Source organism: Plectropomus leopardus, chromosome 15 (assembly GCF_026936395.1).
Source record: "Plectropomus leopardus strain MGB_pleo_1.0 chromosome 15, ASM2693639v1, whole genome shotgun sequence".
Lineage (NCBI taxonomy): Eukaryota > Metazoa > Chordata > Actinopteri > Perciformes > Serranidae > Plectropomus > Plectropomus leopardus.
The window spans coordinates 17,258,733-17,274,863 of record NC_142190.1 but is presented as its reverse complement, the minus strand read 5'-3'; the positions used below and the strand labels follow the sequence as shown (position 1 = coordinate 17,274,863).

The 16,131-nt window shown below is 37.5% G+C and overlaps 1 long non-coding RNA gene across 4 annotated transcripts in view; it reads left to right on the top strand.

Annotated features, from left to right (window-relative positions):
- The first annotated feature begins 5,388 nt into the window (after positions 1-5,388).
- The window catches only part of LOC148187261 (uncharacterized), a 130,268-nt gene continuing 119,525 nt past the window's right edge, over positions 5,389-16,131 (top strand). For all 4 annotated transcript variants that reach the window (XR_015778961.1, XR_015778962.1, XR_015778960.1 and 1 more), the window contains exon 1: positions 5,389-5,613. This is a non-coding gene — a long non-coding RNA (uncharacterized LOC148187261). The remainder of the gene's footprint in view (positions 5,614-16,131) is intronic.

The following is a 16,131-nucleotide window of genomic DNA, read 5'->3' as shown; positions in this document are numbered from 1 at the left end:
TAAAACACCTATGTAAATTTCAACGCCTCTTTTTATTTTTTATTGTGTCAATTAAAAGCTGATAGTTATTCTTTATTTATCTATATTTATGGTCTCAGATTTTGGGGGGTTGCAGGGGACAACCCCCTTTGGTCTTTTACTTTGGCCTGCGTCCCATCTACTAACATGAAGGTGGTGGGGTTTATGACCTATACTGCTCCCAGCCAACAGGGGGCAATCAAGATCTCAGTTTTGGGGTGCTGTCATGCCATCCCTTTATATTAAAGGGTATATGACATCACCCCGGACTGACATATGATTAAAATGTAGTAAATCTTGTCTAAAAAGACAGTGAAGGTCACAGACAGTTGCCTTGTATTTTTTTGCCCTCTGCATGAGAATGAGGAGTCATTCTTTTGTGCCTTCGCTGAACCTCATAAGCTGTCACAACTACATCAGTCATGTTTGATTTTTATGGCTATAATCTGGACAAATCCTAATGTAGACAGTCTTTCGTCAGAATTCTAATGGCAACATGTGTGAATGTAATGTGTGAAAGTCATTTCTTAAATGTTTGATGTGTTTCCACAGTGGGTTAGGAGTGTTTGTTTGTGTGTTCCCAGCTTGAAAACGAAATGACACATAACAATAAACACAAATGCAACACGCTGCATAATTCCCAGTCATTACATCTTCGTCATTACACCTCAAATCAGCTGCAATCAAGCAAAATGTTTTGTATTGTGTCATTTCAGGATGATATAACACCAAAGGAAAGATAATATTAAATAGTTGTAAAGTACTATTTTTCGGCTCTGAGTGATCACCTTCATGCATTTATACATTTTGTCTCAGGTGACATCAGCATTACCAGGATTACTTTAACACATCACACGCTATCAGATAGTGGTGTTAACCACATATTTTTTGTATTTGTTTACTGTTTGCAGATGAGTGAAGGTTATCAAGTTTTTCAAAACAATGCAGCAACAAAGCCTTTCTAATATGCCTCCCTGCCCAGTAATCAGATATAAGCTGCACTGAGCCATAGGATATTTTGTAGTGGCTGCTGAAATGGCATTTTTCTCCACTATTCTTATGCTGCAAGGCAGAGATGATCAATCAAAATCAGTGTTAGCAGTTGAAAGCACTGACCACATTTTCTAAGGTGTCCGTTGCCCAAATTCACGCCAGAACAAGCACCCCCAAACCATTACAACCCCACTATCTCTGCCCCTATACCTATCTTTGTTCTGGCATTTCCATTATTTTGTCCTATTATGTTAGATAGCCTCACACTCAGTTAAAGAGCAGACTGTATGGCTTATCAGCAGCCTGGCCAAAAGCCCCATCAGCAATCAAATGCCTGCTATTTCTGGGATGAGAGGAGGAACCTGAATCTCCAGTCTCCCTCTTTTTCATTTCTCTCTTTCTCTCTCGGCTCTCTCTCTCTGACTGTTCAGCAAAAAAAATCTGCCACCCATACTGTTGTAACTGAGCTTTGTCATTTCAGCCCATATTCTCACTTAGTATTCCACAAGGGAGCCAAACTGAGGAAAATTGGGTCACAGAACCATTCTTTGCCTCCTCTGTCCTGCAGGACAGTGAGAAGGGAGCAAATAAAAACACACAACTGTTTACGGTATATACTGTGGGTTTGTAGTAGTACATAAAGCATTTTAAAAAATCTCCAAACATACTCTATATGATTCTTGCAATAATTCTTGCTGCAGTGCAGGGAAGAGGAAGTCATATCAATAGAGAGATAATCACTGGAGCGTGAGGATCACACACTCTGTAGTTGCGGTCTGGTAGTTGTGTGCACATCAGAGCCTATATTTAGGCCAGGAGCTGAGATTCAGTCTTTTATCAGCTGTAGCATCAACAGGCAATGTTTCATCACAGCAGGAAAGTTGGCCAAAACAACAAAATGCAAGGTATAAGAAGCACACAAATGATTACACCATGCTGATGTCATGATCATCTAACTAGGCTCTTTCAGTAAGAAAAAAATGTTGCAAAAACAAAAATAATACAAAGAAAATACTTAAATGTATAAAGTCATGAAATGTAACTCACAGATTTACAAGATGACCAGACATTTTCACAATATCTGAACAGATAAAAACATCTGGACAGGCATAAGTAAGATTTTAAGTAGAAGACGTTAACATTAACAGCTTAATATTTAAACTCTTCACAAGAGACAGGAGACAGGATACTGAGAAAAAAAGGTGTCTTTTTTCATAATCCTCACCCCTTTTTGGCTTCTTGACCTTGGAGCACTCAGATGGTAAGAAATATCTCTTTGAACAAAAGTAGCCTGTTGTGTCTAAAACATTTTGGGAGCTATTAGTCCTTCTGTGAATACTTCACTACTTGTTTTTATGTTTGTGTTGCAATGTTTGACACTGATCAAACCCCTCTTTAAGTAACAAAGCTTCTACCTTTACAATGTTTTTCAGTTCTTTAGCTCTTTGAAACCTGGAGCAACATCACTTTTCTTGTGCTGCTTTCACTCACCTTTCACGGGTTTTTAAACCTTTGAAACCTTAGCAAATGAGGAAACGGTGGAAGAAATGTTCCACAAAGCTGAAGACTTTAGTAGATTTAGATAATTATTTTAAAAAGCTCGGGACAAATGTGTCGGCAAAAATGGTCCAGGGAAAACTATATTAATGATAATTATTCTTACAATATGTAAATATGATAATTATAAAATTATGTTACAGAATTATAACTTTTAAGCCCCCTTTCCAGGTCATTTCCTTTTGTGTGTGTGCTGTTTCAATTCTTTTTCTTTTTGTTTTGTTTTGGGGGTTTTTGGACCAATTTTCAGGTAATTTACTTCTACTTTTGTTTTTTTGAAATATCACTTTCTTGCTAATTTGGGTCAATTATTCCTTTCTTGCTCATTGCCTTCTTCCCATGTTTTTGAAAAAAAAAAAATCAAGTCAATTTGCTCCAGTTTCGAAGGGTTAAAGCAATACAGCAACTATCTTGCAAGCTTTCACAGACTAATTCACTGGCTTTTGTTTACTACTATGGGTGTCCACACACTGCCCACACTTTAACGTCACTGTATTTGCTATCCCTGTGATATACTGTATTGAGAACATTACATAAAATTGTCATTTATTTGAGATTTCCATTATCAAATAATAGTCTGTTTAATCACAGCAGCTAGCAAACAATGGCTTATGAATATAGAAGGAAGGCTTTCCTCCGGTGGCAGCATCATCATTTATGATGCTTTATAGATATATCTGTGATCTCTTATAGGCCATTTGTAATATACGACACAGAAAGCAGACTGGGAGCAGACTCGGTACATTAATCATAAACTCTCATACAGGAATATTTTGCACAGTGTGGGGAAGTGAGCCACATTTAATCTGCGACCGCGTCTGTTTAAGTCTCTCCCTCTCCATCACTTTCCTTTTGTTTCTCCACACACATCATTATAATGAATGGATCTCCATGAATCTCTCTTGTGTAAAACACTAGCAGCCCACCTTATTGAGCCTATAACTTGCCATTAATACACAGTTTGGTATTAGTTCTGGTCTGCGGGCCCTTCACTCAACCTTAGGTCAGGGCAAAAGGGTGGTGCAGTGATTAGAGAGATTGCCCTAAAGTGGATGGATAAGGCTGCCTCCATCACAGCAAGCTTTTACCCATCTGACCTTTGACCTCTTAATGGAATGAAAAGGTGAAACAGTGAGTGCCCCTCATGTACTTTACAACAATGAATGAGCCCAATGTAATTCAGAATTCATGGAAGTCAAATGTCAGTCATGAGGTCAGTAACATGGTCGTTTTCTGGTGCAATATGTGATCTTAACATGTATTTTTATCGTATTCATTATTTTGTCTCACATTTCTGACAATGTCCTTAAAGTAAGTGTAGAGAAAATACTTTTTTATGACCTTAAAGAATATCAAATTATCGCATACAGTGCATGGTAGTTATTGTAGTGTCATGTTCAGTATATTTCTATCGTTTTATTGAAATATAGTAATGGGGTTGTGATGTAAGTACATTATTTCATATATAGGTTTAGGCTTGTGTTTTTCAGATATGTGACAGCTCTACATATAGAAAAATGTGGGGATTCTCTTGTGAATTGAAGACATCAAAAGTAAAAACATCAATTTCCCCTAGGATACATGGTACAAACATTCCACATGAACTTAATAACATGTCATATATAATGAATTTACACACTGTACTAGCACATATGTCACCACATGATGATCACCCCATGTCCTGTGCACAGAGAAAGCATGTCTGTGATGTAAGGGACACGTTTTCTTCCTCTCACGGGGTGTTGGGTTTGCTGCCTTGTGGTATAAATGTACTTGATGCATTATGAATGATAAGACCAGGCCTTGTATTAGTAAATGAGATGACACTATCGTATATCACTGTGTTTGTATAACATTGACACTTGACATCATGTGTCCTGATGTAATGTTAGCATCGCCCAACACCTACCTGGTTAGTGTGGATGAGAGTGTCAGTTTACAACTGTGCATATAAAATAATCCCCCACATTCACCCCGAATCATCAGTGGAAAGTGGAATCAATGAGTAACATTTACTGTACTTGTAATTATGTTGTAGAACATAACATAAAAGTCTCTTAAGCTTGTGTTAACCACAGAGCTTATTTAAGGCTTCTAACAAAAAAACTCATTCAAAAAATCCATTGATTTTGAGACGAGGGAGTGCTAAAATGCTAATTCAGTTCTGGGTTGTAGGACTCATTACTGGGGCACTTTATGATAAAGACAATTTATTACATCTATTTTTCACTACAATTTTATTTGCTAATGATTATTTTGGACAGTGGTATGTGGTTTCCTGCTGTAATATAGCAAAAAATACAGATAAAGCCTACTTATATTGAAAAATAATTAAATTAATATATTACAGTATAGGTTTAAATGAATATGGAAACGGGTTAATTAAAATTCAGTGATTTATGGAAAAGGGGTGGGATTAACTAAGTTTCTACTTCATCTCACTCTTTTTCGAATATGTAAACCAAGTCATCACGTTTGACCATTTCTTCTGCTTCTTTTTTCATTTTTCTGTACATATTACATTTATTTTTTTAATGTTTCTCTACTTTTGAATAGTATTTCCTCTATTTTATTTTTTTACCTGTTCAAAATAAACCAAGTTCAATCAATCAGAATACGAATAAATATCAGTATAAAGAAATTAAAACAATAAAATATAATAAAGAATCATCATTTTGGGTTATGGTTCAAAATATTACTCTGAAATGTAGTTTAAAAATAAATAAATAAATAAATGAAAGCTTGCGTTTATCATAATAACAGTCATCAGTGATATAAGCACATGCGCAGAGGAGCACGCAAAGTGACCCAAATCCAGCACACCTCACAGGTGCATGCTGGGTATACATGTCGCTTAAAATTAATGGCGGTGATTTCTCTCTTTGCTGAGGAACTTTTACCTTCAGTCGAGTGTTTGTGAGGCCTCAAGGACAGAGAGACCGAGCGGACGGGTTATATTTAGCTTTGAGAATGAACGAGCAGAGAAGTTGAATTTGGAGCAGACTGAGGCGGACATTAAGGTGCACGAGGCTCGAGGAATGACAGGTGAGTGCACCAACAAGCTAACTGTGATGCTCCTCAGGACCTCTTTGTTACCTTTTAAACTAGCCTTGTTTGTGCGCGTGTGTGCGCGTGTGCGCACCACACGTTATGTCAAAACTGCGCAGCTTTTATTTTGTTCTTGTGTGTGTTTGTGGCTGCTTAATTCTTGCGAAGCTAAACTGAACATGCAGCTGTATAATTGAGACGTTGAGCAGTTGTTTTCGCAATCTGCAAAGTTCCTTTAATACAGAATTTATTGTGTCTTTGGAAATAAGGGGCTTTTTGGTATGATATGATACGCGGTGGTGGAAAGTAACTAAGTAGCCCTACATTGAGTTACTTTTACTTTACTTTCTGTTTTCTGTTACTTTACTTGTTTACTTTATTGGCTTCTTCTACTCCTCTAGGCCTACATATCAGAGGCAGATATTGAACTTTTCACTAAAAAACATTCATCTGGCAGCTTTAGTAACTGGTTACTTTGGAGGTTCAGGCTAGATGAGCACAACAGGCTAAGTAAATACATTAAGATATTACTGTATCAATGTATCAATATGCATTATCATGCAAAGTCTATTTATAATATAATATAAATTCATGAACTATGCATTATCATGTAAACTATATTTATAATAGGCTTCATAAAATTAATTAAAATTAGCTCCACATTTATCAGCTGTAACATTAAAGCAATAAACAAATTAATGCCTTAATATTTCAATAATATGATAAACATTTTCCCTAAACTGCACTTTCTGCATACTTTTAGTACTTAAAGTATATTCAAATGCTAATACTTTTATACTTGTACTAGATCTGAGTACTTCTTTCACCACTGATAATGTGTTAATGAAACTTTATATTATAGTTTAAATGTGTACTTGAATAGGTCGATCATATTACACTATTATCATACATTTTTTACTTTACCCATCTTCCACCCGTTTCTCTTTTAAAGAATCTTGCTTTATTATGCATTTGAACTGACCTGCTTTTTTAACTTTTATCTGATTGTGTTTAATGATTTTACTTGTATCTGAGTCAATTTTCCTTGAAGTAACACTACTTCAGTATAATATTTTAGTGGCATACTCATCCCAGCCCTGCTGATCAGTGTGCAGGGACTGGTCTATATGGAAACACACTGAATACTAAGAGCATTCTTGCACTGCAGTGTCAAAGAGACACTAAAACTGTGACGAATCTTTCAAATTACATCCCTAGGTTCCACCTCCAAGTTTGTAGAAACTTCTAATGAATCTATCCATTCCCAGTCTGCACACCTGCTCATGCTTGTAAGGGGAGCGGGGGAGATTCAGGAAGTTAAAGAACAAATTAAAGTCTCCCCATCGCTTTTCAAGCACTCTCGAAGATAGCTCCTTTGACTGCCTCCAATTCCCATTCTGGAGGCTTGAATGGTAAATTCTGTGTTCATGTGCATGACGGGAGAAGAAAAAGCCTATACTACCATGAGACAGAGAATGTAATGATGTTAAAATTTATGGAGATGGTTCATAAACTTTTGTTTTAACAAGTGATGTCTGAAATTGTAAAAGATTGGTCTTGATAAATCAATATGAGCTGAGAATGCTGTAAAGCTATGTGGTAGTGTGGCCGATATTTGACAGGCAGACAAAGGATACAGACATGTTTTAGGTATGATAGGATGATTCAAAGGGAGATGTTTTTCATTCAGTATTGCTACAATCGAATTAAATTGAATTGATCACATGTAAATCATTAAGGACTTTATTTACCTAGGTTTATTTATAAGCACAAAATAGTTTTAACACTGTTTTTTTTAAGTTCTTGCTGTCAGGAGGCAGGAGAGGTGGTGAAAGTAGTGTAGGGTTGTGTGATTGTCAATATAGGATGTCATTATGACACGAGATGGCTGATGACCCTTTGAAACTTGGAGCAACACCACTGCTTTCAGATGTGTTTAAACCTCTGAACTCTAAGCAAATTTGTGCAATTTGTTTAAAAATGGGCAACAAACTGTAAGAAATAAGTATATTTTGGAAATAATTTTTATAAAGCTAGGGAGATATGACAAGGGAAAGAAGGCAAGGAAAAAATAGCATAATTACAAATTTAAAATTATGTTGCAAAATTATCATTTTTGTAACCCTCATTATTTCCTGTTTTTTAAAAAACTTTTTTTCCTTTAAAAAAAAAAAACCCAAACTCATTCTCAATTATGTTTTTGTAATTTTTTTAATAATTTCTTGATTCTTTTTGGATAATTTATTTTGTGTCTCATTGTCTTCTTCCTATGTTTTTGAAAGAAATTATACCAGTTTGCTCAGGTGTCAAAGGGTTTGGACTTGTCCAACTTTGGTATCCCCAGGTGCCAGTAGTTTAAGGTAGAAACCTGGGTTCAAGGATTCCTGGGAATGTGGCAATAAATGGACTAAAAGCAAAACAAAGAGCACACCAGTTCTCACCAAGAAGTCTCATTTTTACTTAAAAACAATAATGTACGTAATCACAATATTGTGAGAGATGCAATAATCAAATATAAACTCATACATAGTGGTTTGTAACATTAACCGTCCTGCCAAGTCTGTTTAGAAAAACACAGTAAACAGAGTGTTACCGAACACACCATGGGAGGGTAATTTAGGTAATCTGCATAATTTTCTCCAGTAAATCTTTCTCAAGTGAATTTTCATTACCACCACATCTTACATTATGCTACTTTTTTTGTTTATCTCACCACTAAAAGTGTTTTTTCTAAATGTAAAATCAAGTCCATAACCTCCAAACTGTATCATCTGAATGCTTGAAGAAAATCCTCAAGGCTGCTGCTCAGAACATAAACATATTATTATATTAGCATCTGCATATGTTGGCACCTGATTTCAGAGCTAATACATTGATTAAAAATTCTAGACACCATATGTTTTATAGTGCAGATGGAAAGAAGGCAAAAGAGCAGATGAAACATGTAGTGTCCTGAGTCCAAAGGGCAAGTTTAATTGTTTAGATTTAAAGGGGCAGAGAGCAAAATGTTCCCCCTAAGCAAACACGGACCAATGTAATCACAATCTCAGACAGAGCTTGCTTCACACTGCAACAAATGGAAAAATGTCCTCACAAACTAAATATTTGTCAGTCAAAATGGGTGTCAAACAATATAGATCTCCAAACAAAAATGCCTCCCAAGTGTAAGGTGGAATTCAGAAACTTACAAGCCAAAGTTTGTCCACCAAGAAAAACTGGAACCAATTTCTCAGTATGTTGACATTGTAATGTGTGAAAGAAATGTAACTGCATTAAAATACATCATGGCTTATTTTGTTTTTCTCTATTCCTCTCTGTTAAAAAAGTACCCAGTGTGTCTCAAGCTTACAAATAACCATAATTGAAAAACTTTAACAAATTTACCAATACAATTCACAAGTCTGTAGACGCATGAATTCCTCTGGACAGCTGTGTTGATCACAGTTTGAAATCTTGTAAAACCTCTGTGTTATCTCTGCTTTAAAGGAAGAAAACATGGCATTTTCTGGCATCGTATCGGAGAGGAAGGACACTATTCATCCCAAAAATGGTTAAAAGCAGCTGTGTGTGATTCAGCTGGAAGTGCAGAAACCCACACAGCGCTATACAGACCAGAACCCAAAAGACACATAACACTGAGATATGGGACATACAGAATGCACAAGATGAGAGATAATATTACTAAAGTGTAGTAATAAGAAGGAGTGGGGCAGATGTAATGGTGGAGGAAAAATCAGTCAGTCCAGTCAGCGTGCAGCAGGTAGCAGCAAAGCATTACCAGCAGAGCTGCGTGCCGGTCACATTATGAAGCACGGCTCATTGTCTTCAGTGTGTGTGATGGCGTTTGCATGTCAGCTGATTCTGATCAGCTGGTGTGTGTGTGTGAATACAGCGCAGAGTTACTGTGATGCGTCATTGGTAATCATCTCAGTAACTCCCTCACTGAGCTGATTTTATGTTTGTTTATTAACTCTCCACTGATTATATGAGCTCATACCGCTAACTGTCCTGCACAATGTAAATATGAAGGGTGTTATTTCGCAGATGAACTGACTGATGACTGATAAAATACATCTATATTCCTCTTTGTCAGTCACCTCTTTTGAATTTCTGCCTGTTTTGTTGTTTTTTGCTGCTTAGTTAAGTTGTCTTTTATGGAATTCTTTCTGTCCATGACACAGTTTCATGTCTTCTTGCACTTACAACAATTTGTCCCCTTTTTACAGCACATATTTGTGCCCATGTAGATTTTATATATCAATTGATAAATAATATTTTGTTCTGAATTTAAAGTTTGATAAAACATAACTAAATGAAAAGAATACAAGCTGTTGCCAACCCCGAACAAATCTTTTACTGCAAAGCTGTTGCTTTTGCTGCAGTAAAACTACAGTATTTTACCACCTCTTTTGCACATTGTTGTGTAGAGACAAACATGCATCTGGCTTTTTCTCATGTTTTGCTCTACATGACAAAATTTGACAGAGGCACATTTTGTGTTTTCCAGGATGAAAACTAAATTTACATTTTTTCAAATTAAGAGTTTTATTTTAAACATGCAAAATAAAATGGTAAGAAAGAAAACAACACCAGAATACCCAACAGACATTTTCAGTTAAACTACAAATCATCTTTGTGAAATATCATAGGAGTAAACAAAAGGTTATTCAGAGTTCTATTAATTGTGTCTTTTTGAAATATCTTTGAGTCATAACCTTGCTTCTCCTTCTTTTTCTCCTTCTTCCAAACCCAAAGGTAATGCCTCATAGGTACTGCTGTAGGGTGAGTGACCCACAGAGTAAAGCGCCCACATTGCTGTTTCCTGCACAGCCTTCACTCTGCATGTGTTGCATTTTGTGCTCCTTGCAATGTATTTGCAATTATTACGGTTAGAAATGTCTAACACACCAGAAGCGGAATCCATTGGCTTACTACTGTGAGGAAATATACAATCCAAGTCTCCTTCCTGTGCCGAGAAGCAACTACTCAATAAGTTTATATGCATTACATTGAGGTTGCTGTAGTTCAAAATAAAACATTTCATCCTTCCAGACATAGTAATGCCTTCATCATAACCGTGAATAGCCTTCATCACATTAAGAATTTAAACTACTTTAAATAATATAAATGGTAAAGGATGTGGATATAAAATGGTGGCCCACTTAAATCTATTTATATAATCACAATGTACTTGTATGTGCTCAAATGTAAGAGCTTTAAATGGATGTACACATAACTGAGGCAGCTTAATATTACAGGAAAAGTTATTCTATTACCTGCAGTTAACACTAACATGTAATAGCTATTTCTGGGCCCGGTGCTACAAGGAGAGTGAAACTCCGACCTTGAACAAACACACACAATAGGCTGAAAATCCATCCCCTCCTCTGTTAATCAAGCCCCTTCATAGAGCCAGCAGCCCGAGAGGGTCAGTGCAAATGAGGGCTCAGTTTTACAGTCAGTTTAATGTGGCATGGACATTATTAGTGATGATGATGATAATGATAGATCAGTCAAAGACAATACTTCTGAGTACTGTCCTATAGGTCATTCTGTATGCTCCCATCCTATCCTATCCTATCCTATCCATATATGTTATTTTATAGACCAATTATGGCTGGAAAACCAAAATTACATTGACCAAACTGTGACCCCAAGGGCGGTAACACATCAAGCCGGTCGGTTGGCCGTGATTGTTGGGTCATTGGTGAATTTCTGTCACCCTGGTTTTCACAGTGTCTCGCTGCGCTGTTGGTAGTAGTTGGCCCTGAATGAAATCACTATGATTAGTAGTTCAGCTCAGTGGATGATCAGAAAAAGGGAAGGAAAGTTAACAAATGGCTTAAGTCATGAGGGTGTGAGATTGAAACAAAATTGTTTTGTTAGGTATGATTATGTTTTTAGCCATTGAGCCCTTTAGCAGAAATCTAAGTGTTTGTGTTATTGTTCCCTGGCTCACCCCAAATATCCCTTGAATTGTTTTGTTAATGCACCAACTGACTAATTCTTCTCATATTAGTCTTCCAGTTTGCCTTTTTGAATGATGAATACAGATTACTGCTGCCTGCTGGTATGGAGAGTTATTTCCTCTCAGTTCTGATGGTGCAGAATGTGTGTGCTAGTTGGCCGTTGGATGTAATCCTTGCGGTTTGTTCAAGTGCAACTCTTCTGCCACGACACAGGTGACTTTAGAGGACACAACACTTAACCTTAGCTGCCAGTAGCTCTTTGATGTTGGTTTAGTGTTCTGGGCTCTATGGATACATTGCAAGTACAACTTACTTGTTGATAAGGCAAGGCAATATATTGATATCATAGTATGAGACAAGATATTTTAGATATTGGAATATGTGTTAGTGTTTAATTTTTTAAGGCTGCATTACAGTAAAATTATGTAATTACAAGCTCAAGTCAGTATATCCACATTACTCATGACTATTTATCAAAAAAATTCATTATATAAGTATTTTGTGAAAGCACCAACAGCCAGCAATGCAATATCATTGCAGTGTTGATAATTAAGGTTTCTGGAGCTCTGGTCAAAAAAAAAAAAAAATAAATAAATAAAGAAGATATTTAAGTTTTTCTATATCACCTAGCCCTTTCTGTGGACTCCTTTTGAAAAGTAGTGTTTCTTCCTCCAGCCTGAAATCATACAACCCAAGACAATGTCCGAACAAATGTTGCCTGCTTGCCCACAGTATTTTCAAAATTAGAACAGTGAAATGAGAAATTGTGAGAAGTAATGTAACATTTTAAATCACTTTAACTTCTGTCCCTTTCCACCAAAAATTTTGTAAAATTTTACCCTCAAAACAATTCCCTAATCGTAGCCACAAGTCTAACTGCGAGGCAGCGAGACAGCCAGGCTATCAGTTGCCGCCGGCTGCCAGTGCCACAGAATAATCACCATAATCCCACCACACCAGCCATGGCAGCTCCAGCCAAGCTGCTAGGAAGGTGCTCATCTTTGAAGAGCTGGAGTCCAATCAGCAAAGGACATGGGGGTGAGGCATCAATTTACACCCTGTTGGGCCGCTCTCCAACCTATCTTGGATTGAGGCAGACTGATGGAAACAGAGAGCGAGAAAGAGATGCTGTGATGGTAGAGGCAGCTGCAGCAGTAGATTACATTATGAGCGAGAGGCTGATTGATACAGAAGGATGGTTAATTTGGATGACAATGGCAGTTATAAGAATAGTTTTCGAGGACTGTGGGCACAAGTGTGTGGTGTGAATGCGTGTGTGGGTCTGTGTTATTCAGAATGTGATCATTTCACAGCTATGGGACTAATGAAATTGGTTGTTCTGTGGTTTTTACAATAGCTTTCTTATTGCTCATGAACATGGTTTTATAACCTTTGATAGTATGTCACCTACTGGATGCTTTTAAGTTGGAACCTATGGAGGAGCAGGGCAAAAGCCAAATTACTTATACATTTCTTTTTGGTGTTGTGTCATCATTTCTCATCAGAAAGCAACATTGTCAAATGCACACTGCATTTTATTCGGTGCCTGATCTAGTGACTTTCTTTTGAGCAGGTAGCAATTTTGACAAGCCATGATGTTCTCCAGCAGTTCCAGCAGCTGTTGGCAGGCAAATATTTAACCCCACCTGCAGTTTGTTTGTTGACAGTTTGGTGTGCATTGTCTAAAAGTAATCTTCTTTGACTGTGGACAATTAGCCTGAGATGGAAAGTTCTCACAGAGGGTTGCTCTGCTTGAGCAGAGACAAACAGATGAAGCAAACCAGGGCTCAATTTCACTTAAATTCCTTCCAGTCTTTAACTTTAGAAAACTAATCTCTGTGTGCCTGCCAGTTCTTTTGATCTCTTGGCCCGCTTCTTTCTCTGCTGGCTCCTTTTAGTGCCACCTCTAAGTGATTTATTGGCTGCTAATTTGTTGGCTTGTTACAAGCACATGGAGGCAGTGAGTCCTCCATTGCCTTCTGGTTTGGCCTCATATCCAGTAAAAGACAGGGAGGGAGATAACTGACAGGAGGTGCTGTATTTAAGGTTGGTGGTGACCAACTGTGGAAGTTAATTTTCCAACTGCACCTCCTGTGATATTTGTTGGTGTAGTCACTGTGGACTGAAGTCTTTGAGGACAGATATGTTATTGGCCTTGTTTGACTGTGGGAGGCATCTTGACCTTTTATTTCTCAAAATACACCCAAACTTTGAATTGATGCCAAATGTCTCTTTCTCTCTCTGCAGATACAGTCTGTGTGTGTTTAGTGTGGCTACTCTTACTCTGCTCTTCACTTCATCTCTCCTGTCAATTGCCCCTGTTGAAGTGAAACAATTTTCAAACTGTTCTACCTTGCCAACTTTATAGCCTGCGGACTGCTTTAGAGGACATCCTTGATAGAATAAAGTGAATTCTAAAGCAGAAGTGACAGTGACTTGTTTACACTGAAGAACGACTAGTTATCCCTGCGACTGCTGACTTCATTATCTGTCTAACAACTCCTTTGGGAGGTAATGGGACAGAGTGTAAATCATGGTGTGTGTGAAAGCGAGAGCTCCTCTGTACTCACAAGGACTAAAAGAAAATCCTCCAGTGAGGACACAAACTTTGATTTCACAAACTTCTGTTGTGTGACAAGAAGATTGGCTCTGTGAGTCCAGGATGTATGCTGTAGTATCGATAGTGTTGTATGGAACAATTGACTGACCAACCAACCAACAATGAACTACAGAGCTGCTTGTCACAGAAAAAAAAAGAGACTAAGTGTGGTTGATACAGCAACCACATCAAATATTAAGTTGATGCACTTTCTGTTTAATTGTATGCACATCCTAAAGCTACAAACAGTTTGGTCAACTTTGCTTTAAGGTTCATGTGGAGTTTTAAGTGTGAAATTGTGCATTATGAAAATTATGAATAGCTCAAGGCTCAGTGTATGATACGATTGGGAAAATTAAGTTGCCAAGTTAGTAATCTGTTTTATATACTTCAAAGAGCAGAGACATGGAGGGACATAGAGAGGGGGGAAAGAAAGACACAAAGAGAAGAGAGAGATCTGGCAGGGATGCACTGTTTTCAGTGTTTGGAGGTTAGAAATGGACTTCTCGTCTGGAGATGTGGAGACGCTTTGGGCGCTGTGCCGACTCTGATTTCTCCTTTTTGCAAGTTAACTCCAGCTAGCAGAGAACTTGTAAGGTGAGGTGAAGTGACAGCAGGAGGAGAGGCTTGAAAGAGTCCAGAAGTTACTGCTGAGAGCAGAAATGGTGTGGGATTCAACTAGAGAGCCAACTGGTGACAGACTCTACTATATATATGTTCACATTTTCAGAACTTGTTTTTTTCCATCGCATTTTTCTTCTTTCGATTAGCTCATGTATAATGCTTACAAGTTAAGTAAAGTGAGTAAAGCAAGCAAGTAAAGCAAGTGTGTTCTTTGACATGGAGATATAAGACACGTCATGAGGTAGTGTTTTTTATATTTTCGGTGTTAGGGAGGAAAAAGGAGTGAGATAAGAGCATATATAGATGCCATTTAGCTACAGCTTGCCATGAAAACAAGATTTTATAAAGGAAAGAAAGTGGATGGAAAATTTTCCCTAGAATAATCATGTCAAGGGCTATCTTCTGCCAAGTGAAAGGGCAGATCAGAAACATGTTTGACCTGGGAAAGAGATTCAACAATAAAAACTAATTGTATTTCTTCCTGCTCTGGGCTTGGGTCTAAGGGTGGTCCCTTTTAACCACCTAAAAGTTAGGAGAGCAAACAGCAGGCCTTTAGGGCAGAATGTAGTGAGCAGAGAGGCTGGTCCTCCTGGCTGCCTGCATGGGTTTCTTGAAGTGACAATTTGCAGTTAAATTTTATTGCCTAGAAGACATTGAAAAGTCTTTGAAATTAGGCTACTTTAAAAGATTAAAGTTTGACACCTTCTTACATCTCAGTGTGGGTTTTTAGTCACACACTATACAATTTTAGAAAGATTTGCAGGATCACTGTTTTCAAGACTACAGCTAGATTCCTTTGGAGATTATGTCCTGCTCTTTTTTTTTTTTTTTTAGAAAATATTACACCAAACTCCTTATATGAAATGTGACATATTAACAATCCCTTACTTCTCATATATCTCAAGAGACACAGGATAAAAGGCTTTCTATGTCAACAGTATTTACGTCAATTCAGTGTCAGTATAATCTATAGAGAAATTGCAGTCTATTTGTGTACAAACTTTACTTTCTTGCCTCTGTTGGTTGGTTGCGCTGTTGTATTTGGAGGAGACGATGGAAAAGAGAGGGGAAGCTTTTCAAAATTTAAGATTTCCTTCGAATCTAAGTGGTGGTTGGTGGATCAGATATGTGCCAATTTAACATGGAATTTTGTTCACTCTGCAACTCCACAAATTTCTTCTCATTTTCTACAGTCTAAGAAAACCAAGACTTGTTCATGTTCTTGCACCTCCCAGGTGTCCCCTCTGTCTCTCTGTGTCCCCGCTGTGTACATTGTTTGCTGCTTCTTGTTTGGCGCTGGAGAGAATGCAGCAATTGGTTTTT